This window comes from Oryx dammah, unplaced genomic scaffold (genome assembly GCF_014754425.2).
Source record: "Oryx dammah isolate SB20612 unplaced genomic scaffold, SCBI_Odam_1.1 HiC_scaffold_11164, whole genome shotgun sequence".
Taxonomy (NCBI): domain Eukaryota; kingdom Metazoa; phylum Chordata; class Mammalia; order Artiodactyla; family Bovidae; genus Oryx; species Oryx dammah.
Genome location: NW_024080557.1, coordinates 1,802,235 through 1,827,986, shown reverse-complemented (window position 1 = coordinate 1,827,986; position 25,752 = coordinate 1,802,235). Strand labels below are relative to the sequence as shown.

Genomic DNA, 25,752 nt, shown 5'->3' with positions numbered 1-25,752 from the left:
ATGTGAGTAGGGTGTTAAGGTCTCCTACTATTATTGTATTTCTGTCAGTTTCTCCCTTTAAGTCTGTTAGTATTGTTTTATGTATTTAGGTGCTCCTGTATAAGGTGTTTATATGTTAATGAGTGTAATGTCTTTTTGTATTGATCCTTTTTTCATTATTTACTGTTCTTATCTATGTTTTAAAGTCCATTTTGTCTGATATGAATATTGCTACCCCCACTTTCTTATCATTTCTGATTGCATGAAATATCTTTTTCTATCCCTGATTTCAATCTGTATGTGTCCTTTGCCCTAAAGCAGGTCTTTTATAAGCAGTGTATTTTCATTTGATTCATTTGCAAGTATATTTTCCCATTCAATTGTTTGTCTTTTTGTTTTGTTTCTGGTTTCCTTTGCTGTACAAAATACCTTTTTGCCCCACATTTAATTATCTGGATACACATAATGTTGTGGTTTTAAGACATCATTATATTTGTTTCCCCTATGTAATCATAATGGAAAGTATTGAAATTTAAGTATCTCTAAGTAACTATTACATGTAAGAGTATTCTAAAAGTTTATAGTATCTTTAAAAGAAAAAAATATAATAATAAAATATAATAAAAATAATATAATAATATATAATAATAAGCAGCCTCGTTTTTATATTTTGTATTATATATACATATATATGTGTGTTGTGTTTTTATATTTTGAAGAAAGGTGTAAAAGCACCAAATAGAAGATACTGGTTAAAAGTACTTATGAATTCACAAAATGGAGAACCATTCAGATTGTGGTTGAGAGGGAAACTTACGAAGAGCTTTAGGCCCTGAATTGGATGTTGAAAGATAATAGTCTTTGAGCCAGTTACATGAAATTCCTGCTTATGCTATATCTGTTAATCCTGCCACTTTTTGTTCCAACATTTAAGGTGTAGAATTATGTTTCCCTTAAAAATATATATTCAGACCCAAGTCTGTTGTGTCTGTAAATGTAACCTTATTTGGAAATACAGTCTTTGCAGATATGTTGAACTTTATATAAGGTCAGTTTATATTTTAATGTGGGCCCTAATACATTGTCACTATTATTAGAACAAAATTTGGATATAGACATACAGGGAGAGAAGAATATGTGATGCTGAAGCAGAGATTGAAATTACATATCTAGAGCTAAGGACTGACAAGGATTTCCAAAAACCTTATGCAAGCTAGGAAGAAGTAATGCAGGATTCTTCAGTAGGATAGAGCATACATAGAGCTGCTGACCCTTGATTTCAAAATTCTGTGTATAGAACTGTATGATAATAAAACTCTGTTGTCTTTAGATACCTAATTTTTGGTACTTTTTGATTAAATCCATTGGGAATTAATGAATTAACAGTAATTTTCAATAATTCTTTCCAGTTTCAAAGGACATTTAAAGGTATAACTAAGCTCTTTCATATAGTATATAAAATTTGTTCAAGGATTCAAGGACAACTTTCATTTAAGAGGTGCTGAAATCCATCTGTTTGGCAGACATCACTCAGTATATGCACCAGAGGCCATGTTGATTGCTAACGAAAAAGAACCAATAAGAGCACTTGCCCACAGTGCCAAAGAATGAGGCAGAAGGTGCTATATTCAAGCCTAGAGATAGAGTGTGTTTAATTGAGAGTGGTAGAATGCAAAGAATGGAAAATATTTTAAAATACCAAGGTAGTTTATTATAAATTTAAAAGACATTAATATATTATATGTATAGTTTGGAAGATAATCACTCCAGGTTTCTCTGCAACAATACACTTAAATAAGAGTACCTTGTTATAAGTGATTAAGAAGTCAGACTGTCATAATAGAGAAATAAATCAGTGGTATAAGTGACTCTTCAAAGAAATCCAAAAAATAATATTGAATGGGAAAGTACTACTTAATTTTTACTTCAATAAAATTTTGGAGTATGTCCTTCTAGTGTGTAGCTTTTCAGCTCTATCATGCCTGTATGATTTGCATCATCTAAGTTTGTAAAAAAAGAGTGATGTACTATTTCTCATACTTAAGGCATTACATTTTTCTTCAGACAAAATGTAAAATCCTTTAAACTTACTGTGTTACTTCAAACTTCAAATGCAAATTTGGCAGCCCCTCTATATAATATTCTCTCTGCTGCTGGTGCTGCTAAGTTGTTGAGTCGTGTCCGACTCTGTGTGACCCCATAGATGGCAGCCCACCAGGCTCCCCCAACCCTGAGATTCTCCAGGCAAAAACACTGGAGTGGGTTGCCATTTCCTTCTCCAGTTCATGAAAGTGAAAAGTGACAGTGAAGACGCTCAATTGTGTCCGACTCTTAGAAACCCCATGGACTGCAGCCCACCAGGCTCCTCTGTCCATTGGGTTTTCCAGGCAGGAGTGCTAGAGTGGGGTGCTGTTACCTTCTCCAGTATTCTCTCTACTTAGAAAAAGATGAAACTAACTTGAATTGAAGAAAAATCAAAGTTTAATACTAGGGTGAATTGTTCTGATAATTATTTCACTACTGCTAGGAAGTTCACTGAAAATATTACCTGTGGTGAAAATATAAATGAAGATTTTGTGTTAATACAATAATTTAAACTTTGCTAAACAGTCCATTCTGAAGGAGATCATCCTGGGATTTCTTTGGAAGGAATGATGCTAAAGCTGAAACTCCAGTACTTTGGCCACCTCATGCGAAGAGTTGACTCATTGGAAAAGACTTTGATGCTGGGAGGGATTGGGGGCAGGAGGAGAAGGGGACAACCGAGGATGAGATGGCTGGATGGCATCACTGACTCAATGGACATGAATCTGAGTGAACTCCGGGAGTTTGTGATGGACAGGGAGGCCTGGCGTGCTGCAATTCATGGGGTCGCAAAGAGTCGGACATGACTCTGAACTGAACTGAACTGAACTGAATCTTATAATTATTAAGAATATATTAGCCAAAATATTTTCTTCAATATGTACTGAATAATGATATTTATTTTGAAAAATTCTAAGTTATTTTTACAATCTCAGTCATTTGTTTTATTTTAATATTTGATTTCTAGGGGTAGCTTAGGATAATATTCAGTTCAGTTCAGCAACTCAGTTGTGTCCAACTCTTTGCAACCCCATGGATCGCAGCACGCCAGGCCTCCCTGTCCATCACCAACTCCCGGAGTTCACTCAGACTCATGTCCATCGAGTCAGTGATGCCATCCAGCCATCTCATCCTCTGTCGTCCCCTTCTCCTCCTGCCTCCAATCCCTTCCAGCATCAGGGTCTTTTCCAATGAGTCACCCATTCACATGAGGTGGCCAAAGTATTGGAGTTTCAGCTTCAGCATCAGTCCTTCCAAGGAACACCCAGGACTGATCTCCTTTAGGATGGACTGGTTGGATCTCCTTGCAGTCCAAGGGACTCTCAAGAGTCTTCTCCAACACCACAGTTCAAAAGCATCAATTCTTCAGTGCTCAGCCTTCTTCACAGTCCAACTCTCACATCCATACATGCCCACTGGAAAAACCATAGTGTTGACCAGACGGAACTTTGTTGGCAAAGTCATGTCTCTGCTTTTGAATACGCTATCTAGGTTGGTCATAACTTTCCTTCCAAGGAGTAAGCGTCTGTTAATTTCATGGCAGTAGTCACCATCTGCAGTGATTTTGGAGCCCCAAAAATAAAGTCTGACACTGTTTCCCCATTTATTTCCCATGAAGATAGGTTGGCCAAACAGTTCGTTAGAGTTTTTCTGTAAGATGTCATGGAAAAGCTTGAACGAACTTTTTGGCCAACTCAGTGAATATTCTTTGAAAAGATAAAGGGCAAAAAACAAAAACAAAAACAAAAAAAACCTTCACATATACTTCCTGCGTCAGGATTGCTAAAATGTTTTAATCCTTGTCCAAAGTAGCGTTTTCATTAATCTATAATACATGCTGCCTGTGAAACAAAAGATGTTCTCACAGGCTTTGCATCCATAATCTTGGATGTTTCAGAAAGTAACAGGTACAAATTAATTAGTGTTCAAATCATTTTTTTTTTCCTTTCCTTTTACCCTTTGCTTTAAAAGGAGACCTGGCTTGATTTCTTATATGTAGTGATATGGTTCTGAAGGTGTTTGGTGAATACATCTTCTCTGTGGCATTTACATATAGATGTTAATTCTTATGAGGATCTTGTCCATCCCTTAGTCTTCAAATAGAATAAGAAAGTGATGCAGTGGTTTTATCTAACTCACAATATTTCCAAAATAATTTTCTCAAAGAGAAACAAAATAAAATAAAATATAGACTTTATAATTAAGATTTCTACTTTCATTAAAGCCAACATAGGCATTCAAAAATTAATCAAAATGAAGCTTTTCAACCCCTCAAATTTATACAAAAGCAGAATGACTAAGATAAAGAAAAATAAAATCATGATATAATTTGTTTTATGTTCATTTATTTTAATGAAAGTTAAGCTGAACTTTCATTTGGTTAGCTTATAATTTTCTTTTTAATTTAAGAATATTTTGAGGCAAAGAACATATTTCATGTTTACTTTACTAAATTGGAATTATTTAAAAAATGGAAGTTTGTGCAACACGTAATGGATTTCTTAAGAATCAGTACCATAAAAGAATACTTATCTATTTTATCTGAAATTTGTTTCAAGGGGATCTGTGTGGCATGTGGGAAAAGGAAGTATATACTATATTCCCCAACTAACAAGTAGAGCTGGGAAAGTGATACAATATAAAACTCCAGGAGACTCCAGGTATATCATGGTCTATGTAAGTGGCACCTGTTTCTGTTGAACAGTGCACAGCTAGTATGACTATAAATGGTATCCTTTTTGTGTTGAGTTTAGTTTCTTGCCAGGATGGTCTTCCTCTATCCAGACTGTACTACTGTGAATGAAAAGCTTTTACATCAATTATTTTTTGATGAGTGAACATCCTTTCCTAACTCCAAACTCCCCTTCGTTTATGTTTTAGATTTTGCTTATATTTTCACATTAAAAACTCTAATTAGGCATCTCAGAAAACAAAGAAATAATCTGGTGCTGGAAACATGTATTCTTTCTGATTTCTCCCATGTCAAAAATGAGTCGCAAATTCAATCTCAAATATTAATGATTTCCGACTTTTGTTATTGTCCACTCCAAGTAGTTCAGTTACTGGTTGACACATTCCTTGCTATCTCTTCTCATATTACATAGTTTTGTATTCCTAAGTGATGTTAAACTAGCTTCTTTTCATCTGTAATCTTTCTTGTGTGTTAGAGACATTTGTTAACTAGTTTTTCTGACTCTACCCTTCCACTCACTTCTTGTCATAATGTCTTCCTCAGTTCAGTTCAGTTGCTCAGTCATGTCCAACTCTTTGCAACCCCATGGATCACAGCACATCAGGCCACCCCGTCCATCACCAACTCCCGGAGTTCACCCAAACTCATGTCCATCGAGTTGTTGATGCCATCCAGCCATTTCATCCTCTGTTGTCCCCTTCTCCTCCTGCCCCCCAATCCCTCCCAGCATCAAGTTCTTTTCAAATGAGTCAACACTTCACATGAGGTGGCCAAGGTATTGGAGTTTCAGCTTCAGCATCAGTCCTTCCAATGAACACCCAGGACTGATCTCCTTTAGGATGGACTGGTTGGATCTCCTTGTAGTCCAAGGGACTCTCAAGAGTCTTCTCCAACACTACAGTACAAAAGCATCAATTCTTTGGTACTCAGCCTTCTTCACAGTCCAACTCTCACATCCATACCTGACCACTGGAAAAACCATAGCCTTGACTATATGGACCTTTGTTGGCAAAGTCATGTCTCTCCTTTTGAATACACTATCTAGGTTGGTCATAACTTTCCTTGCAAGGAGTAAGCATCTGTTAATTTCATGGCTGCAGTCACCATTTGCAGTGATTTTGGATCTCCCCAAAAATAAAGTCTGACACTGTTTCCACTGTTTCCCCATCTATTTCCCATGAAGTGATGGGACCAGATGCCATGATCTTTGTTTTCTGAATGTTGAGCTTGAAGCCTTTTTCCCTCTCCTCTTTCACTTTCATCAAGAGGCTTTTTAGTTCCTCTTCACTTTCTGCATTAAAGATGTTGGCATCTGCATATCTAAGGTTATTGATATTTCTCCTAGAAATCTTGATTCCAACTTGTGCTTCTTCCAGCCCAGCTTTTCTCATGATGTTCTCTGCATATAAGTTAAATAAGCAGGGTGACAATATACAGCCTTGACATACTCCTTTCCCTATTGGAACCAGTCTGTTGTTCCACATCCAGTTCTAACTGTTGCTTCCTGACCTGCATACAGGTTTCTCAAGAGGCATGTCAGGTGGTCTGGAATGCCCATCTCTTTCAGAATTTTCCATAGTTTTGTGATCCACACAGTCAAAAGCTTTGGCATAGTCAATAGAGCAGAAATAGATGTTTTTTGGAACTCTCTTGCTAGGAATGTCATCCTAGACATTTCTTCCTAGACTAGTAATGTCTAGTCTAGGAATGTCTTCTGAGAATAACCCAAAAGGGTGAGTGTTGTTATAACCATAGTTTATAATTCTATCTCAAATTGGAGAAAGTAGGGAAAACCACCAGGCCATTCAGGTACAATCTAAATTAAATCCCTTATAATTATACAGTGGAGGTGATTAATAGATTTAAGTGATTAGATGTGGTAGACAGAATGCCTGAAGAACTTTGGATGGAGGTTTGTAACATTGTACAGGAGTTTGTGACCAATACCACTCCAAGAGAAAGAAAAGCAAGAAGGAAAAGTGGGCGTCTAATGAGGCCTTAAAAATAGCTAAGAAAAGAAGAGAAGCAGAAAAAAAAGGAGAAAAGGAAAGATATACCAACTGAATGCAGAGTTCCAAAGAATAACAAGGAGAGATAGGAAAGCCTTCTTAAGTAGACAGTGCAAAGAGATAGGTAAAACCAATAGAATGGGAAAAAGACTAGAGATGTCTTCAAGAAAATTGGAGATGCCAAGGAAAATTTCATGCAAAGATGAGCATAATAAAGGACAGAAATAGCAAGGACCTAACAGAAGAAGAAGAGATTAAGAGAAGTGGCAATAATACACAGAGGAATTATTAAAAAAATTTCTTAATGACAGGTAACCATGATGGTGTCGTCACTAAGCTAGAGCTAGATATCTTGGAATGTAAAGTCAAGTAGGAAGCATTACTACGAACAAAGCTAGTGGATGTGATGAAATTCCAGCTGAGCTATTTCAAACCCTAAAATTTGATGCTTTTTTAAAAAATAAAAATTATTTATTTTAATTAGAGGTTAATTACTTTACAATATTGTTTTGGTTTTGCCATACATCAACATGTATCTGCCACAGGTATACACGTGTTCACCATCCTGAACCCCCCTCCCTCCTCACTCCCTGTACCATCCCTCTGGGTCATCCCAGTGCAGCAGCCCCAAGCATCCAGTATCATGCATTGAACCTGGGCTGGCAACTCGTTTCATTTATGATATTATACATGTTTCAATGCCATTCTCCCAAATCATCCCACCCTCTCCCTCTCCCACAGAGTCCAAAAGACTGTTCTATACATCTGTGTCTCCTTTGTGCTTCACTCAGTTTGCAACAAATTTGGAAAACAGCATGGGCCACAGAACTGGAAAAGGTCAATTTTCATTCCAGTCCCAAAGAAGGGCAATGCCAAAGAATGTTCAAACTTCCAAACAATTGCATGCACTTCACATGCTAGCAAAGTAATGCTCAAAATTCTCCAAGCTTGGCTTCAGCAGTATGTGATCTGAGAACTTCCAGATGTTGAAGCTGGATTTAGAAAAGAGAACCAGAAATCAAATTGCCAACATTGGAACATAGAAAAAGCAAGAGAGTTCCAGAAAAACATCTGCTTTATTGACTAAGCCAAAAGCCTTTGACTATATGGATCACAGCCAACTGTGGAAAATTCTTAAAGAGATGGGAACACCAGACCACCTGACCTGCCACCTGAGAAATCTGTATACAGGTCAAGAAGTAACAGTTAGAACTGGACATGGGACAATGAACTAGTTCCAAATTGGGAAAGGAATATGTCAAGGATGTATATTGTCACCCTGCTTATTTAACTTATATGCAGAGTATATCATGCAAAATGCTGGGGTGGATGAAGCACAAGCTGGAATCAAGATTGCCAGAAGAAATAACAATACCCTCAGATATGCAGATGGCATCACCCAAAGAAAAGCAAAGAAGAACTAAAGAGCCTCTTGATGAAAGTGAAAGAGGAGAGTGAAAAAGTTGGCTTAAAACTCAACATTCAGAAAACTAAGATCATGGCATCTGGTCCCATCACTTCTTGGCAAATAGATGGGGAAACAATGGAAATATGAAAGACTTTATTTTCTTGGGCTCCAAAGTCACTGTAGATGGAGACTGCAGCTATGAACTTAAAAGACACTTGCTCCTTGCAAGAAAAGCTATGACCAACCTAGACAACATATTAAAAAGCAGAAACATTGCTGACAAAGGTACATATCGTCAAAGCTATGGTTTTTTCCAGTAGTCATGTGAGAGTTGGACCGTAAAGGAGGCTGCTGCTGCTGCTAAGTCGCTTCAGTCATGTCCACCTCTGTGTGACCCCATAGACGGCAGCCCACCAGGCTCCCCTGTCCCTGGGATTCTCCAGGCATTAACACTGGAGTGGGTTGCCATTTCCTTCTCCAATGCGTGACAGTGAAATGTGAAGGTGAAGTCACTCAGTCATGTCTGACTCTTAGCGACCCCATGGACCGCAGCCTACCAGGCTCCTCCATCCATGGGATTTTCCAGGCAAGAGTACTGGAATGGGGTGCCACTGCCATCTCCAAAAGGAGGCTGAGCGCCAAAGAATTGATGCCTTTTTATTGTCATGCTGGAGTGAATTGTGGTGCTGGAGAATACTCTTGAGAGTCCCTAGACAGCAGGGAGATCAAACCAATCAGTCCTGAAGGACATCAACCCTGAATGTCACTGGAAGACCTAAGGCTGTAGCTGAAGCTCCAATTTTTCGGCCACATGATGTGAGGAACTGACTCGTCAGAAAATACCCCAATGATTGGAAAGCTTGAGAGCAGGAAGGGAAGGAGATGACAGAGGATGAGCTGGTTGGAAAGCACACCAACTCAATGGACATGAGTTTTAGCAAAATTCAGGAAATAATGAAGGGAAGCCTGGTGTACTGCAGTTCATGGGGTTCCAAAAAGTTGGACATGACTTAGCAAGTGGACAACATCAACGTAGTTCTATTATCATCCATTCATTTCTAATCCACTGTATAAGAATATGCTTTAATGAGATAAAATTTGCTTCAAATTTTATCTATAAATGTTATATGAAGAAAGATCATTGTGGAGATTCCTTAAAAAACTGGAAATAGAACTGCTTTATGAGCCAGCAATCTCACTGCTGGGCATACACACCGAGGGAACCAGAATTGAAAGAGACACGTGTACCCCAGTGTTCATCGTAGCACTGTTTATAATCGCCAGAACATGGAAGCAACCTAGATGTCCATCAGCAGATGAATGGATAAGAAAGCTGTGGTACATATACACAATTGAATATTACTCAGCCATTAAAAAGAATACATTTGAATCAGTTCTGATGAGGTGGATGAAACTGGAGCCTATCATACAGAGTGAAGTAAGCCAGAAAGAAAACATCAGTACAGTATACTAATGCATATATATGGAATTTAGAAAGATGGTAGTGATAACCCTGTATATGAGACATCAAAAGAGACACAGATGTATAGAACAGTCTTTTGGACTCTTTGGGAGAGGGAGAGGGTGGGATGATTTGGGAGAATGACATTGAAACATGTATAATATCATATAAGAAACAAATCACCAGTCCAGGTTCGATGCAGGATACAGGAGGTTTGGGGCTGGTCCACTGGGATGACTCAGAGGGATGGTACGGGGAGGGAGGTGGGAGTGGGGTTTAGGATTGGGAACACATGTACACTTGTGGCAGATTCCTGTTGATGTATGGCAAAATCAATACAATATTGTAAAGTAATTAACCTCCAATTAAAATAAATTTAAATTAAAAAAATACATAAGAAGGAACAACTCAAAAAAAAGAAAGATCATTTAATATTTTAAAAATAAAAGTATTATTATATATACCACATTGTACTTCTACCACTAAAGCTAAATTTTTGGATTAGCTTATGCAAATGCTTACTCTCTCTGGGTTTTACACTTTTTCTATGCTTTTTAAGATCAAAGGAAAGTTTATATTTTATAATTGTAAAACCCCCTCTATCTGGTCTATATTTAATGTTGATCTTCTGAGTGTTATAACATTGTCTTCTGGCTTTAATTTATAATTTAAGTTATCTTAGATTTTAAATTATGAAGGATTAGACTCTGTCTTCCCCTTATTCTCCCACCTTCAATCTTTCCCAGTATCATGATCTTTTCCAATGAGTCAGTTCTTTGCATCAGGTGGCCCAACTATTGGAGTTTCAGCTTCAGCATCGGTCTTTCCAATGAATATTCAGGAATTATTTCCTTTAGGATGGACTGGTTGGATCTCCTTGCTGTCCAAGGAACTCTCTCAGAGTCTTCTCCAACTCCACAGTTCAAAAGCGTCAGTGCTTCGGCCCTCAGCTTTCTTTATACTCCAACTCTCACATAAATACATGACTATTGGTAAAACAATAATGATGACTAAATGCACCTTTATTGGCAAAGTAATGTCTTTGCTTTTTAATGTGTTGTCTAGGTTGGTCATAAATTTTCTTCCAAGAAGCAAGTGATTTTAATTTCATGGTTGAGGTTATCATCTGCAGTGATTCTGGAGCCCTCAAAATAAAGTCTGTCACTGTTTCCATTGTTGCCTCATGTATTTGCCATGAAGTGATGGGACCATATGACATGATCTTAGTTTTCAGAATGTTGAGTTTTAAGCCAACTTTTTCACTCTCCTCTTTCACTTTCATCAAAAGGCTTTTTAGTTCTTTGCTTCCTGCTATAAGGGTGTCACCTGCATATATGAGGTTATTGTTATTTCTTCGGCAATCTTGATTCCAGCTTGTGCTTCATCCACTGCAGCATTTCTTATGAGGTACTCTGCATATAAATTAATTAAGCAGAGTGACAATATACAGCCTTGACGTACTCCTTTCCCAAATTGGACTCAGTTTGTTGTTCCATGTCCAGTTATAACTATTACTTCTTGACCTGCATACAGATTTCTCAGGATGCTGGTCAGGTGGTCTGGTGTTCCCATCTCTTTCAGAATTTTCCAGTGTTTGTTTTGATCCACACAGTCAAAGGCTTTGGTGTAGTCAATAAAGCAGAAGTAGATGTTTTTCTGGAACTCTCTTGCTTTTTCTGTGATCCAGCAGATGTTGGCAATATGATCTCTGGTTCCTCTGCCTTTTCTAAATTCAGCTTGAACATCTGGAAGTTATCAATTCACATACTGTTAAAACCTGGTTTGGAGAAATTTGAGCATTACTTTGCCAGCGTGTGAGATGAGTGCAATTTTGTGGTAGTTTGAACAATCTTTGGCATTGCCTTTCTTTGGGACTGGAATGAAAACTGACCTTTTCCAGTCCTGTGGCCACTGATGAGTTTTCCAAATATGCCAGCATATTTGAGTGCAGTACTTTCACAGCATCATCTTTTAGGATTTGAGATAGCTCAACTGGAATTCCATCACCTCCACTAGCTTTGTTTATAGTGATGCTTCCTAAGGTCCACTTGACTTCACATTCCAGGATATCTGGCTGTAGGTGAGTGATCACACCATTGTGATTATCTGAGTCATGAAGATATTTTTTTGTACAGTTCTTCTGTGTATTCTTGCCTCCTCTTCTTAATATTTTCTGCTTCTATTATGTCCATACCATTTCTGTCCTTTATTGAGCCCATCTTTGCATGAAATGTTCCCTTGGTATCTCTAATTTTCTTGAAGAGATCTCTAGTCTTTTCCATTCTGTTCTTTTCCTCTATTTCTTTGCACTGATAACTGATGAAGGCTTTCTTATTTCTTCTTGCCATTCTTTGGAACTCTGCATTCAAATATCTCTTTCCTTTTCTCGTTTGCTTTTGGCTTCTCTTCTTTTCACAGCTATTTGTTAGGCCCCCTCAGACAGCCATTTTGCTTTTTTGCATTGTAGAAAAAGTAGGAAGTTAAGAGATACCTGAAGTTACAGGCAAGTTGGGCTTTGGAATACAAAATGAAGCACGGCAAAGGCTAATAGTTTTGCCAAGAGCTCTCTGGTCTTTCCCATTCTATTATTTTCCTCTATTTCTTTGCACTGATTGCTGAGGAAGGCTTTCTTATCTCTCCTTGCTGCTCTTTGGAACTCTGCATTCAAATGGATATATCTTTTCTTTTGTCCCTTGCATCTTGAATCTTTTCTTTTCTCATCTTTATAAGGCCTCTTTGGAAACCATTTTGCCTTTTTGCATTTCTTTTTCTTGGGGATGATCTTGATCACTGCCTCCTGTACAATGTCACAAACCTCTGTCCACAGTTCTTCAGGCACTCTGTCTATCAGAATCCCATAAATCTATTTCTCACTTCAACTGTATAATTGTAAGGGATTTGATTTAGGTCATACTGGAATGGTATAGTTGTTTTCCCTACTGTCTTCAATTTAATTCTGAATTTGGCAATAAGCATTTCATGATCTGAGCCACATTCCACTCTTAGTCTTGTTTTTCTGACTGTATAGAGCTTCTCCATCTTTGGCTTATATTATAGATTATATTAAATTAATCTATATTAAATATAGATTATAATAAAGAATATAATCAATCTGATTCAATATTGACCATCTGGTAATGTCCATGTGTAGAGTCTTCTCTTTTGTTGTTGGAAGAGGGTGTTTGCTACGATCAGTGCCTTCTCTTGGCAAAACTTGTTAGCCTTCGACCTGCTTCATTTTGTACTCCAAGGCCAAATTTGCCTATTACTTCAGGTATCTCTTGACTTCCTCCTTTTACATTCCACTCCCCTATAATGAAAAGAACATCTTTTTGCGTGTTAGTTCTAGAAGATCTCGTAGGTCTTCACAGAACCATTCAACTTCAGCTTCAGCATTATCAGTCAGGGCATAGACTGGGATTACTGTGATATTGAATGGTTTTCCTTGGAAAAGAACAGAGTTCATTCTGTCCTTTTTGAGATTGTATCCAAGTACTGCATTTTGGACTCTCTTGTTGTATGATGGCTATGGACTGTAGCCTACCAGGCTCTCCGTCCATGAAATTTTCCAGGCAAGAGTACTGGAGTGGATTGCCATTTTCTTCTCCAGAGGATCTTCCAAACCCAGGGATTGAACCCTGATCTCCCGCATTGCAAGTGGGCACTTTACCATCTGAGCCATTAGGGAAGCCCAATAGTCAACAAAATAAAATATTTTACTTATATATATAGGAAAGCATAATATACAGAAAAATGTGCGTGTCCTTGTAATAAACTTTTCTGGAGAGATTAACAATTTATAATGGCTTTCCTTTCAGATTAAGAAACATTTGTCCAGTATTTTTGTTTATAGAGAAACTCCATGGCCATGAAACAAAGTAAATAAAACTCTAAGGGATGTCACAAAAGTAGTAAACACAAGGTCTTGAAGGTCTCAGCTATATGGTCTACCAAGTGTTCTAACTAACTATAGTGTGAAAGATTATATGGTACATAATTCAATTCATTAATGTTCTGATTGGAGCAGGCAAAATTTTACATTCTAATTTTCTAGTTATCTAGGTTTCTGCAAATGACATACTATTAAAAACCTGCTGGAAAGGTCTGACTTAAGGTTGTGCATCCCATAGCTCTTGATAATATTCAGCTCCAAATTGAAATAACTTAATTACATTCTCCAAGGATCCATTTTCAGAGTAGGTGCAGCTGTCGCATTTTCTTTTTTAGAAAGACAATTATAATTACAGGCAACTTTCTTCAGAAGATGGAATTAATAATGCATTACAATTTCATGTTAGGAGAAAGAGACTGGTGATGATACACCAATAGAAACCAAAATATTCTTTGTATGTACGATTGTGTGCACACTTTAAATTACATTTTGCAGAGAACATATGTAAGATAATCTAGCAATAAGTTTATTTTTTAGGGAGTTTCATCTAGTGTTTACTACATACTAGTGTACAGAATACATAGTCAAAAAGAAGCATAATAAGCATAATATTTAGCAAGATCACAGTCTTGCAAGAATAAACCTCTATAATCAACAATTCCCTGAGAGATTCTTATAGATATGTATAAAGCATATATGAGTCAATATAGGAGGAAGACACTGGCTCACGAACTTAAGCGAAACTTCATGTAGGGAGTACAATCCAGCAAAGTCTTAAAGCAAGGCTTTTAATTAATTAGGATGACAAGACTGGAGGCCATAGGAACCAAAATTAGACAACATTCCCTAGGGAAGAACCTGTCAACTGTGAAGGGTCAGAAATTGTATTATGTTTGTCACCTAACAGGTTAGAATCCCATATTTTAATGTATTCAGGAGAAAACACAAGACCCCTACGTCAGATTCAAAGGCCTTTATTTATTAATTATGGCACAGCAACAGGGTGAACTTCAGGTTTGTGTCAATCTTTCCTACCCCATTTCACACAGACTGACACAAAGAGGACCAAGTAACAGCTGCATGTGTGGTAGGTCCCATTATGAGAGAAAACCTGAGTTGAGGAAACCTGTATCTTTGATACTGGACAGTAAGAATTGCCTACACATCCTCTGTAACAAGATGCTATCTCTATCTTTCAAGGCTGTGAGGAAACCTACACTTTACTACACTTAACTGTATTAGGAGTCTTTTTGTGATTGAAAAATCCTTGAAAACATAGTCTATGAAGAAGGAAGTCAGTGAATCTACTTATAAGGTGTGCAAAAATGAGAGAGACTCATGAAAAAAACAAATGTAAAATCTCTGAGTTTAAATATTATATTTTGTCTCAAAAGCTCAAAGAACTATCATGTGGATAAATGATAGTGTGTTATTTGGTCCATGAAAATTCCAGGGAGTATACTGATTATGAAGATCTTGGCATATCTTCCTAATATATTTGGCTTTTATTCTGAAGGTTAATTGAGTAGATGAACACCACAATTATTCTAAACAGGTGTGTTACATAGTCAAATTTGAAATTTGAATTATCATTAAGCCTGTTGTGTGAGGATGAAGCTAATATTTATAGACAAGAATGCTAACTCATAAGGTTTGAGGAGGCCCTTGTGAGTGATGAAAAGAATATTAATCAGTCAAGTTATACCCAGGTTGAAGATTAGCAGAATGATTTAAATTTAACTTAGAAATAATTTGGTATTTGCAAATCCATTGGCGGTAAGATGGGATAAAAGAGAAGCAGGAATTGAGCATGTCTCAAAATATAGAGGAAAATGAAATTGATGGGTGAAAACCATTTAGCTGTTTAAATATTGACTGTCCAAAGAATGAGACATTGTGGGTAGAATAGATTTATAATTTGAGCAGGAATAATTCTGGGGAACCATACGGAATAAAGCAGTTAAAATATATGAGCTCAAAGGGAATGAGTGGGATAATAAAACAGATAAGAAGGAGCAACTTTGGGATATGGGGAAAAAGAGAAATTAGGAACTAATGAGACCGTAGTAAGAGAGAACGGGGGAGAATGCAGAAAGAGAGGTTTTGTGGAAACAAGGAGAGGCCACATCATCAGGGAGGATCAGTTCAGTTCATTCAGTCACTCAGTCGTGTCCAACTGCAACCCCATGGACTGCAGCATGCTGGGCTTCCCTGTCCATCATTAACTCCTGGAACTTACTCAAACTCAAGTCCAACCAACCATCTCATCCTTTGTCATCCCCTTCTCCTCCTTCCTTCAGTCTTTCCTAGCTTCAGGGTCTTTTCCAATGAGTCCATTCTTTGCATCAGGTGGCCAGAGTATTGGAGCTTCAGTTTTAGTATCAGTCCTTCTAATGAATATTCAGTGATTTCCTTTAGGATTGAATGATCTCCTTGCAGTCCAAGAGACTTAAAAGAGTCTTCTCCAGTTCCAAAATTCAAAAACATCAATTCTTCACTGCTCAGCTTTTCTTATGGTCCAACTCTTACATCCATACATGACTATTGGAAAAACCATAGCTTTGACTATACCGACCTTTGTCGGCAAAATAACGTCTCTGCTTTTTAATATGCTGTCTAAGCCGGTCATAGCTTTTCTTCCAAGGAGTAAGCATCTTTTAATTTCTTGGTGGCAGTCACTATCTGCAGTAATTTTGAAACCCAGGAAAACAAAGTCTGTCACTGTTTCCATTGTTTCCCCATCTATTTGCTATGAAGTGATGGGACCAGATGCCATGATCTTAGTTTTTTGAATGTTGAGAATTAAGCCAGCTTTTTCACTCTCCTCTTTCCAATTCATCAGAAGGCTCTTTAGTTCCTCTTCGCTTTCTGCCATAAGGGTGGTGTCATCTGCATATCTGAGGTTATTGATATTTCTCCCGGCAATCTTGATTCCAGCTTGTGCTTTATCCAGCATTTCTCATGATGTATTCTGCATATAAGTTAAATAAGGAGGGTGACAATATATAGCCCTGACGTGCTCCTTTCTCAATTTGGAACCAGTTTGTTGTTCCATGTCCAGTTATAACTGTTGTTTCCTGACCTGCATACCGATTTCTCAAGAGACAGGTCAGGTGGTCTGATACTCCCATCTCTTCAAGAATTTTCCACAGTTTGTTGTGATCCACACAGTCAAAGGCTTTAGCATAGTCAGTGAAGCAGAAGTAAATGTTTTTTTTTTTCTGGAATTTTCTTGCTTTTTTGATGATCCATTGGATGTTGGCAATTTGATCTCTGGTTCCTCTGCCTTTTCTAAATCTACCTTCAACATCTGGAAGTTCTCAGTTCAGGTACTGTTGAAGTGTGGCTTGGAGAATTTTGAGCATTACTTTGCTAGCACGTGAGTTGAGTGCAATTGTGTAGTAGTCTCAACATTCTTTGGTGTTGCCTTTCTTTGGGATTGAAAACTGACTTTTTCCAGCCCTGTGGCCACTGCTGAGTTTTCCAATTTTGCTGGCATATTGAGTGCAACACTTACAGCATCATCTTTTAGGATTTGAAATAGCTCAGCTGGAATCCCATCACCTCCACTGGCTTTGTTCGTATTGATGCTTCCTAAGGCCCACTTGACCTCACACTCTAGGTTGTCTGGCTCTTGGTGAATGATCACACCATCATGGTTATCTGGGTCATGAAGATCTTTTTTGTACAGTTCTATGTATTTGTGCCACCTCTTCTTAGTATCTTCTGCTTCTGTTAGCTTCATACAGTTTCTACCTTTTATTGTGCCCATCTTTTGTGAAATGTTCCCTTGGTATCTCTAATTTTCTTGAAGAGATCTCTAGTCTTTCCCAGTCTGTTGTTTTCCTCTATTTCTTTGCACTGATCACTGAGGAATGCTTTCTTATCTCTCCTTGCTATTCTTTGGAACTCTGCATTCAGGTGGATATATCTTTCCTTTTGTCCCTTGCTTTTTGCTTCTCATCTTCTCTTAGCTATTTGTAAAGCCTCCTCAGACAACCATTTTGCTTTTTTGCATTTCTTGGGAATGGATGGTCTTTATCACAACCTCCTATACAATGTGAGAAACCTCCATCCATCGTTCTTTAGACACTCTGTCTATCAGATCTAATCCCTTGAATCTATTTCTCACTTTCACTGTATAGTCATAAGGGATTTGATTTAGGTTGTATCTGAATGATGTAGTGGTTTTCCCTACTTTCTTCTATTTAAGTCTGAATTTTGCAATACGGAGTTCATGATCTGAGCCACAGTCAGCTCCTGGTCTTGTTTTTTTCTGACTGTATAGAGTTTCTCCATTTTCAGCTGCAAAGAGTATAATCAGTCTGATTTCGGTATTGACCATCTGGTGATGTCCATGTATAGAGTCTTTCTTGTGTTGTTGGAAGAGGGTGTTTGATATGACCAGTGACTTCTCTTGCCAAAAGCCTATTAAGCTTTGATCTGCTTCATTTTGTATTCCAAGGCCAAACTTGCCTGCTATTCTAGGTATCTCTTGGCTACCTACTTTTGCATTCCACTCCCCTATAATGAAAAGGACATCTTTTTTGGTGGTAGTTCTAGAGAGCATTGTAGGTCTTCATAGAACTGTTTAACTTCAGCTTCTTTGGCATTAGTAGTTGGTACATAGACTTGGATTACTGTGATATTGGTTTGCCTTGGAAATGAACAGAGGTCATTCTGTTGTTTTAGAGACTGCACCCAAGTACTGCATTTTGGTTTCTTTTGTTGACTATTAGGGCTACTTCATGTCTTCTAAGGGATTCTTGCCCACAGCAGTAGATTTAATGGTCATCTGAAATGAATTCACTTATTCTGGTCTTTTAATTCACTGATTTTAAAATGTCGATATTCACTCTCCCCATCCCCTGTTTGACGACTTCCAATTTACCTCAGTGCAGTGACCTGACATTCCATGTTCCAGTATGCAGTACTGTTATTTATAGCATCTGACTTTGTTCCTATCACCAGTCATATCCACAACTGGGTGTTGTTTTGGCTTTGGCTCAGCCTCTTCATTCTTTTCTAAGCTATTTCTCTGCTCTTCTTCAGTATCATATTGGGCCCCTACTGACCTGAGAGTTCATCTTTCAGTGTCATATCTTTTTCCTTTTTCCATACTGTTCATAGAGTTCTCAAGGCAAGAATACTGAAGTGGTTTGCCATTCCCTTCTCCAGTAGACCACATTTTGTCAGAACTCTCCACCATGACTTGTCTGTCTTGGGTGGCCCTTCATGGCATTATTCATAGTTTCATTCAGTTTTTTGAGGCTATGATCCTTGTGATCAGTTTGGTTAGTTTTCTGTGATTGTGGTTTTCAGGCTGTCTGCCCTCTGTTGGATAGGATAAGAGGATACTAGCCAAGAATATTGGAAGTTTAGAAAGATCAAGAAAGAACTATTTAGAAGAATTTGAAAATTAGAAAGTCCCAGAAAAAATTGGAAACAACTTTTTTTCTAGAAGATTTCCATTGTTTGTGGCACATACTACTGGCTGACTGCTTTATGCTAATTGTTTCTTACTAGTTTGGGAATGTCAGAGTGTTCAGTTAAGTATATTCACCTTCCAACATTCCAAGAATTTTTGCCAGTAAAATTCATTTACAGTTCACTGAGTTTAGGAGAGGAATTTTGAAAAAGCACCCTTGCCCAACATTTCCTTTGGCAAAACTTTCCCTTCACTTTCCTCCACTACTTTCTTGCCTGAAATGCAGCAGTGATGGCTAAAAGAGTGGCTGTTATCTTACTGCAAGCATGAGGTTGCAAACCACCATCATGTATCAGTCAAGATCTTAGATGTGGAATAAAACAAATCAACCCTGACATCTCAGTGGCTTAATAAACAAAGGTTTATTTGTCTGTTTATTTTTTTAAAAGCTGAATTTACATTTACTCTCCACTTAGTGGTAGCTAGGTAAATTGCAGGCAATAACAGGTCCTCTCTAGGGCAGGCAGTCCTTCTGTACAAGTGAAGTACAAGAGAAAGTCACTTGATCATGTCCGATTCTTTGCAACCCCATGAACTATACAGTCCATGGAATTCTTCAGGCCAGAATACTGAAGTGGGTAGCCTTTCCCTTTTTCAGGGGATCTTCCCAACCCAGGAATCGAACCTAGGTTTCCCACACTACAGGCGGATTCTTTACCAGCTGAGCGACAATAGCTGCCTTTTAAACAGTGGCTAGGGGATCTAGTCAGCAGCTATTCTATAAGTGCAATTACAGCCCAAGGCTTCTAAGTCAGGAGGAGAGGAGGAGAGATTAAGAGGGCCATGAAGGGACTTTTTACTATCTTAGAGTCAGACACAACTGAGGGACTTCACTTTCACTTTTTACTTTCATGCGTTGGAGAAGGAAATGGCAACCCACTCCAGTGTTCTTGCCTGGAGAATCCCAGGGACGGGGGAGCCTGGTGGGCTGCCGTCTATGGGGTCGCACAGAGTTAGACATGACTTAGCAGCAGCAGTTTGAAAGTTACAGAAGACCTCTGCTCTTGGTCTTTTGGTCTGAATTCATCACGTGACCTTGCCTCCCTACAAGAGGGCAAGAAAGTAGTGCAGTCTTCAGTGAGCTCAGGAAGAGCCAGAGTATCAGAGACAAGGGAATTAATGAATGCAAAAGTTTAAGGCACCTTAAGCAATTATATTAGCCCTGTACTGCCCACCTCTGGACATCTTACTGAATGAGAACAAGGTATTTCTATTCATGACAGCTACCATAAGTCAGATTTGGGGGCTTCTCAGGTGGCTTAGTGGTAAAGAATCTGCCTGCCAAGCAGGATATGCAGGTTTGATCCCTGGGTGGGGAAGATGCCCAGGAGAAGGAAATGGCAACCCACTCCAGTATTTTTTCCTGGGAAATCCTATGGACAGAGTCACCTGGTGGTATGCAGAGTTGGATATGACTTTAGGGACTAAACAAGAAGTCAGATTTATATCCCCTGAAATGAAACAGAATCCTGATAGACTTAAGAAAAAATATAATATTTAATTTAATTTAATTTAGCTGTTAAAATAAATGCTATTTTACATTAATGGAAATTAAAATGTTAGTTTATTTATTTACTTAGTTTTAACTAAAATGTTAGTTCAAATCCCATATTGCTGTTTTAAGACTAGCAGACAGGGCTAGCAATAAAACTGAGTGGGCACTGAAATGGAGAATGGAGTGGTATTTCAGGCTTGCAGACAGTGGGATCCAGAGGTTTCCTATGATCTGCTATTTCCTTCACCGATAGATGAGAGGACCTCCCTGAAATAGATAAGACATATGTTTATTCTCTAAACTGCTAGGTGTCATTGTGAGTGCATGCCAAGTTTAAAATGGGGAAACAGTGGAAACAGTGTCAGACTTTATTTTTTCGGGCTCCAAAATCACTGCAGATGGTGACTGCAGCCATGAAATAAAAAGATGCTTACTCCTTGGAAGAAAAGTTATGACCAACCTAGATAGCATATTCAAAAGCAGAGACATTACTTTGCCGACTAAGGTCCGTCTAGTCAAGGCTATGGTTTTTCCTGTGGTCATGTATGGATGTGAGAGTTGGACTGTGAAGAAGGCTGAGCGCCAAAGAATTGATCCTTTTGAACTGTGGTGTTGGAGAAGATTCTTGAGAGTCCCTTGGACTGCAAGGAGATCCAACCAGTCCATTCTGAAGGAGATCATCCTGGGATTTCTTTGGAAGAACTGATGCTAAAGCTGAAACTCCAGTATTTTGGCCACCTCATGCGAAGAGTTGACTCATTGGAAAAGACTCTGATGCTGAGAAGGATTGGGGGCAGGAGGAGAAGGGGACGACCCAGGATGAGATGGCTGGATGGCATCACTGACTCGATGAACGTGAGTCTGAGTGAACTCCGGGAGATGGTGATGGACAGGGAGGCCTGGCGTGCTGCAATTCATGGGGTAGCAAAGAGTCGGACATGACTGAGTGACTGAACTGAACTGAACTGAACTGAATGTACAGAATTAAAGCTCATTGTGAAATATGCTAAGGAACTTAAATAAATTTATATTATTTGGTGTTTTTGTCAGGGAAGAAGGGTATAAATACAACACCGGAAAAATTTTTGTGTTTTATACTCTTCCTTTTATTTGTTTATTTGGTTCTTTTGTTTGATTGAGACCTTGGTACTGTTTCAGTTCCGTTCAGTACAGTAGCTCAGTCGTATCCGACTCTTTGCGACCCCATGAATTGCTGCAGGCCAGCCCTCCCTATCCATCACAAACTCCTGGAGTTCACCTAAACCCATATCCATCGAGTCAGTGATGCCATCCAACCATCTCATCCTCTTTTGTCCCCTTTTCCTTCTGCCCCCAATCCCTCCCAGCATCAGAGTCTTTTCCAATGCATCAGCTCTTCACATGAGGTGGCCAAAGTATTGGAGTTTCAGCCTCAGCATCAGTCCTTCCAAGGAACACCCAGGACTGATCTCCTTTAGGATGGACTGGTTGGATCTCTTTGCAGTCCAAGGGACGCTCAAGAGTCTTCTCCAACACCACAGTTCAAAAGCATCAATTCTTCAGTGCTCAGCTTTCTTCACAGTCCAACTCTCACATCCATACATGACTACTGTAAAAACCATAGCCTTGAATAAATGGACCTTTCTTGGCAAAATATGTCTCTGCTTTTGAATATGCTATCTAGCTTGGTCATCACTTCTTCCAAGGAGTAAGCATCTTTTAATTTCATGGCTGAAGTCACCATCTACAGTGATTTTGAAGCCCCATAAGATAAAGTCTGACACTGTTTCCCCATCTATTTGCCATGAAGTGATGGGACCAGATGCCATGATCTTCGTTTTCTGACTGTTGAGCTTTAAGCCAACTTTTTCACTCTCCTCTTTTACTTTCATCCAGAAGCTGTTTAGTTCCTCTTCACTTTTTGCCATAAGGGTGGTGTCATCTGCATATCTGAGGTTATTGATATTTCTCCCAGCAATCTTGATTCCGGCTTGTGCTTTTTCCAGCCCAGCCTTTCTCATGATGTACTCTGCATATAAGTTAAATAAGCAGGGCGACAATATACAGCCTTAGGCTAATGGAGATAGACACCTACGTGAGGGAATAGATATTGTTAATAATAGTGGTCTCCCTGTTTACTTAAGAATAATGTGTATATTTGTTTGTAGATCATTTCTTAGTAATGTTTTTGCATGCTATGAGTTTAATAAATGTGCCTTGTATTTGTAAACAGTTTATACTGTCTGGTTTTAAGTATGTTGATAAGTTGTGTCTGACTCTTTGCAACCCCATGGACTGCAGCACGCCAGGTGTCCCTGTCTCTCACTATCTCCTGGATTTTGCCCAAGTTCATTTCCATTGAATTGGTGATGCTCTCCAACCATTTCTCCTTTTGCCTTCAATCTTTCCAAACATCAAGGTCTTTTCCAATGAGTCAGCGCTACACATCAGAATATTGGCCAAAGTATTCGAACTTCAGCTTCAAGATTAGTCCTTCCAGTGAATATTCAGAATGATTTCCTTTAGGATTGACTAGTGTGATCTCTTTACTGTCCAAGGGACTCTGAAGACTCCTCTCCAGCACAACAGTTCAAAAGCATCAATTCTTTAGGACTCAGACTTCTTTATGGTCCAACTCTCATATCCATACATAACTACTGGAAAGCCGTAGCTCTGACCAAGGAACATTGCCGTCAAAATGGGTTTGTCATAGGTTTCCTTCCAAAAACCAAGCATCTTCTAATTTCAAGGCTTCAGTCACCATCCGCAGTGATTTTGGAGCCTAAGAAAAGAAACTCTGTCATTGCTTATACTTTTTCTCCCCTTCTATTTGCCATGAGGTGATGGGACTGTATGCCATGATAGTTTTTTGGATGTTGAGTTTTAAGCCAGCTTTTTTACTCTCCTCTTTCACTCTCATCAAGAAGCTCCTTAGTTCCTCTTTGATTTATACCATTATGGTGGTATCATCTGCATATCTGATATTTTTCCCAGTAATCTTGATTCTATCTTGTAATTCACCCAGCCTGGCATTTCACATGTTGATGCTTTTGAACTGTGGTATTGGAGAAAACTCTTGAGAGTCCCTTGGACTGCAAGGAGATCCAACCAGTCCATCTTAAAGGAGATCAGTCCCGGGTGTTCATTTGAAGGACTGATGCTGAAGCTGAAACTCCACTACTTTGGCCACCTGATGCGAAGAGCTGACTCATTTGAAAAGACCCTGATGCTGGGAAAGATTGAGGGCAGGAGGAGAAGGGGATGACAGAGGATGAGATGGTTGGATGATATCTTTGACTTAATGGACATGAGTTTGGGTGAACTCCAGGACTTGATGATAGACAGGGCACCCTGGCGTGCTGTGGTTCATGGGGTTGCAAAGAGTCAGACACGACTGAGTGATTGAACTGAACTCAATAAGTTAAATAACAGGGTGATAGTATAGATTCTTGCTGTACTCCATTCCCGATTTTGAGCCAGTCTGTTGTTCCATGTAAACTTACAACTGTTGCTTCTTGACCTGCATACAGGTTTCTTAGGTGACAGGTAAGATGGTCCGGTATTCCTGTCTCTTTAAGAATTTTCCACAGCTTATTGTCACAGATCCACATAGACAAAGGATTTCCTGTAGTCAGTGAAGCTGAAGTAGATGTTTCTCTGGAATTCCCTTGCTTTCTCTATGGTCCAGTGAGTTTTATCAGTTTGACCTGTGAGCAGTGCTAAAGAACATTAAAGACAATTGCATTTGTTTCCCATGCCATTAAAGTTGTGCTCAAAATCCTACAAGCTAGGCTTCAGCATTACTTGAATTGAGAACTTCTAGATGTTCAAGCTGGGTTTAGAAAAGGCTCAGGAACCAGAGATTATATATATATATATATATATATAATTTTTCCAATTAAGGGAAAATAAATTAGTTTACAGCAAATAAATACAGATGAATGGTATTAATGACTAATATCTTTGAATAGAGAAAATAGAAGTTATCACTTGAAAATTCTGATAATCTCTCAGAAAATTAAAAGACATTTTATAGGAAGAACTTCACAGAAATGAGACTGGTTGAGTGATGACTTATAAATGAAGGAGGAACAATACAGTAGGAAACCACGCTAGCAAAAGATAAATTGTAAGATGATAAATAGAAAAATTATTTCAGACTGATGTCAGCAACATGATGGAGTGAAAAACTAACTTTGTCTTTTTCTTTAAGCTATAACCGATAAAAAGTATCTACAAGGCAAAAAAGGTGCCTGTGCCCAACACACACTAGTACATTAAAGAATTTCATACATCTCTATATCTAAAAGTAGGTGGTCTTAAACACATAGAGATGAAAGCAAGAGAACAGCAGAGACAGTGGCTATATTCCCAGCCCTCCAACTGAAACTTACAGCATTAGACACTGTCACTATTTGTGGATGTCATGATTATTTATATATGTGTGTATATATATATATATATATACATATATAAACCCCTAAAAACACCACCAAAAAACTATTAGAAATAATAAAAGGATCAAGATTCAGGGTGCAAAATCAACATACAAAATCTGTTGTATTTCTATATGCTAATAGAGAAGTTAAGAAAACAATCCCATTTTCATTTTCAACAGCAACAAAAAATACCTAAGACTAAGTTTATCCCAGGTGGTGAAAGACCTGGATGCTAAAAACTGTACAGGTTTTGACATTGTTGAAAGAAATCAAAGAAGATATTGTTGAATGAAAATGAAGAAGACACAAAGAAATTGAAAAATAATCTGTGTTCATGGATTAAAGTAATTAATGTTTAAAATATCTGTATTACCCAAATCAGTGTACAAATTTGGGGCCATCTCTTTCAAAACTACCAAGACATTTTTCACAGAAACAGAACAAAACATGCTAAAATCTTATGGAACCATAAAAGATCCCAAATAGTTAAAGCAATCCTAAGAAAAATGAACAAAGCTGGAAATATTGCACTCCTTGCCTTCAAATTATATTACAAAACCATAGTAATCCAAACAGCAAGGTACTGGATGCAGTGAATGAGTGGCCTGGCACTGCAGGTTGAGAGAGAGCCTGGAGATGCAGGGGAAATTATGAAGCCACTTCTGTTGCTGCTGCTGCTGCTAAGTTGCTTCAGTCATGTCCAACTCTGTGCGACCCCATAGACAGCAGCCCACCAGGCTCCCCCATCCCTGGGATTCTCCAGGCAAGAACACTGGAGTGGGTTGCCATTTCCTTCTCCAATGCATGAAAGTGAAAAGTGAAAG

The 25,752-nt window shown here is 38.4% G+C and overlaps 1 protein-coding gene and 1 long non-coding RNA gene across 4 annotated transcripts in view; one reads left to right on the top strand and one right to left on the bottom strand.

The window, feature by feature from the left end:
* LOC120860724 (CUB and sushi domain-containing protein 3) overlaps window positions 1-25,752 on the top strand; it is a 1,429,922-nt gene that overhangs the window by 440,984 nt on the left and 963,186 nt on the right. The gene's annotated exons all lie outside the window — the stretch shown is intronic.
* LOC120860726 lies at window positions 12,395-17,685 on the bottom strand. Its single transcript, XR_005720413.1, has 2 exons — window positions 17,597-17,685; window positions 12,395-12,450 (listed from the first exon to the last, which is right to left on the bottom strand). It is a non-coding gene; the product is annotated as an uncharacterized LOC120860726 (long non-coding RNA).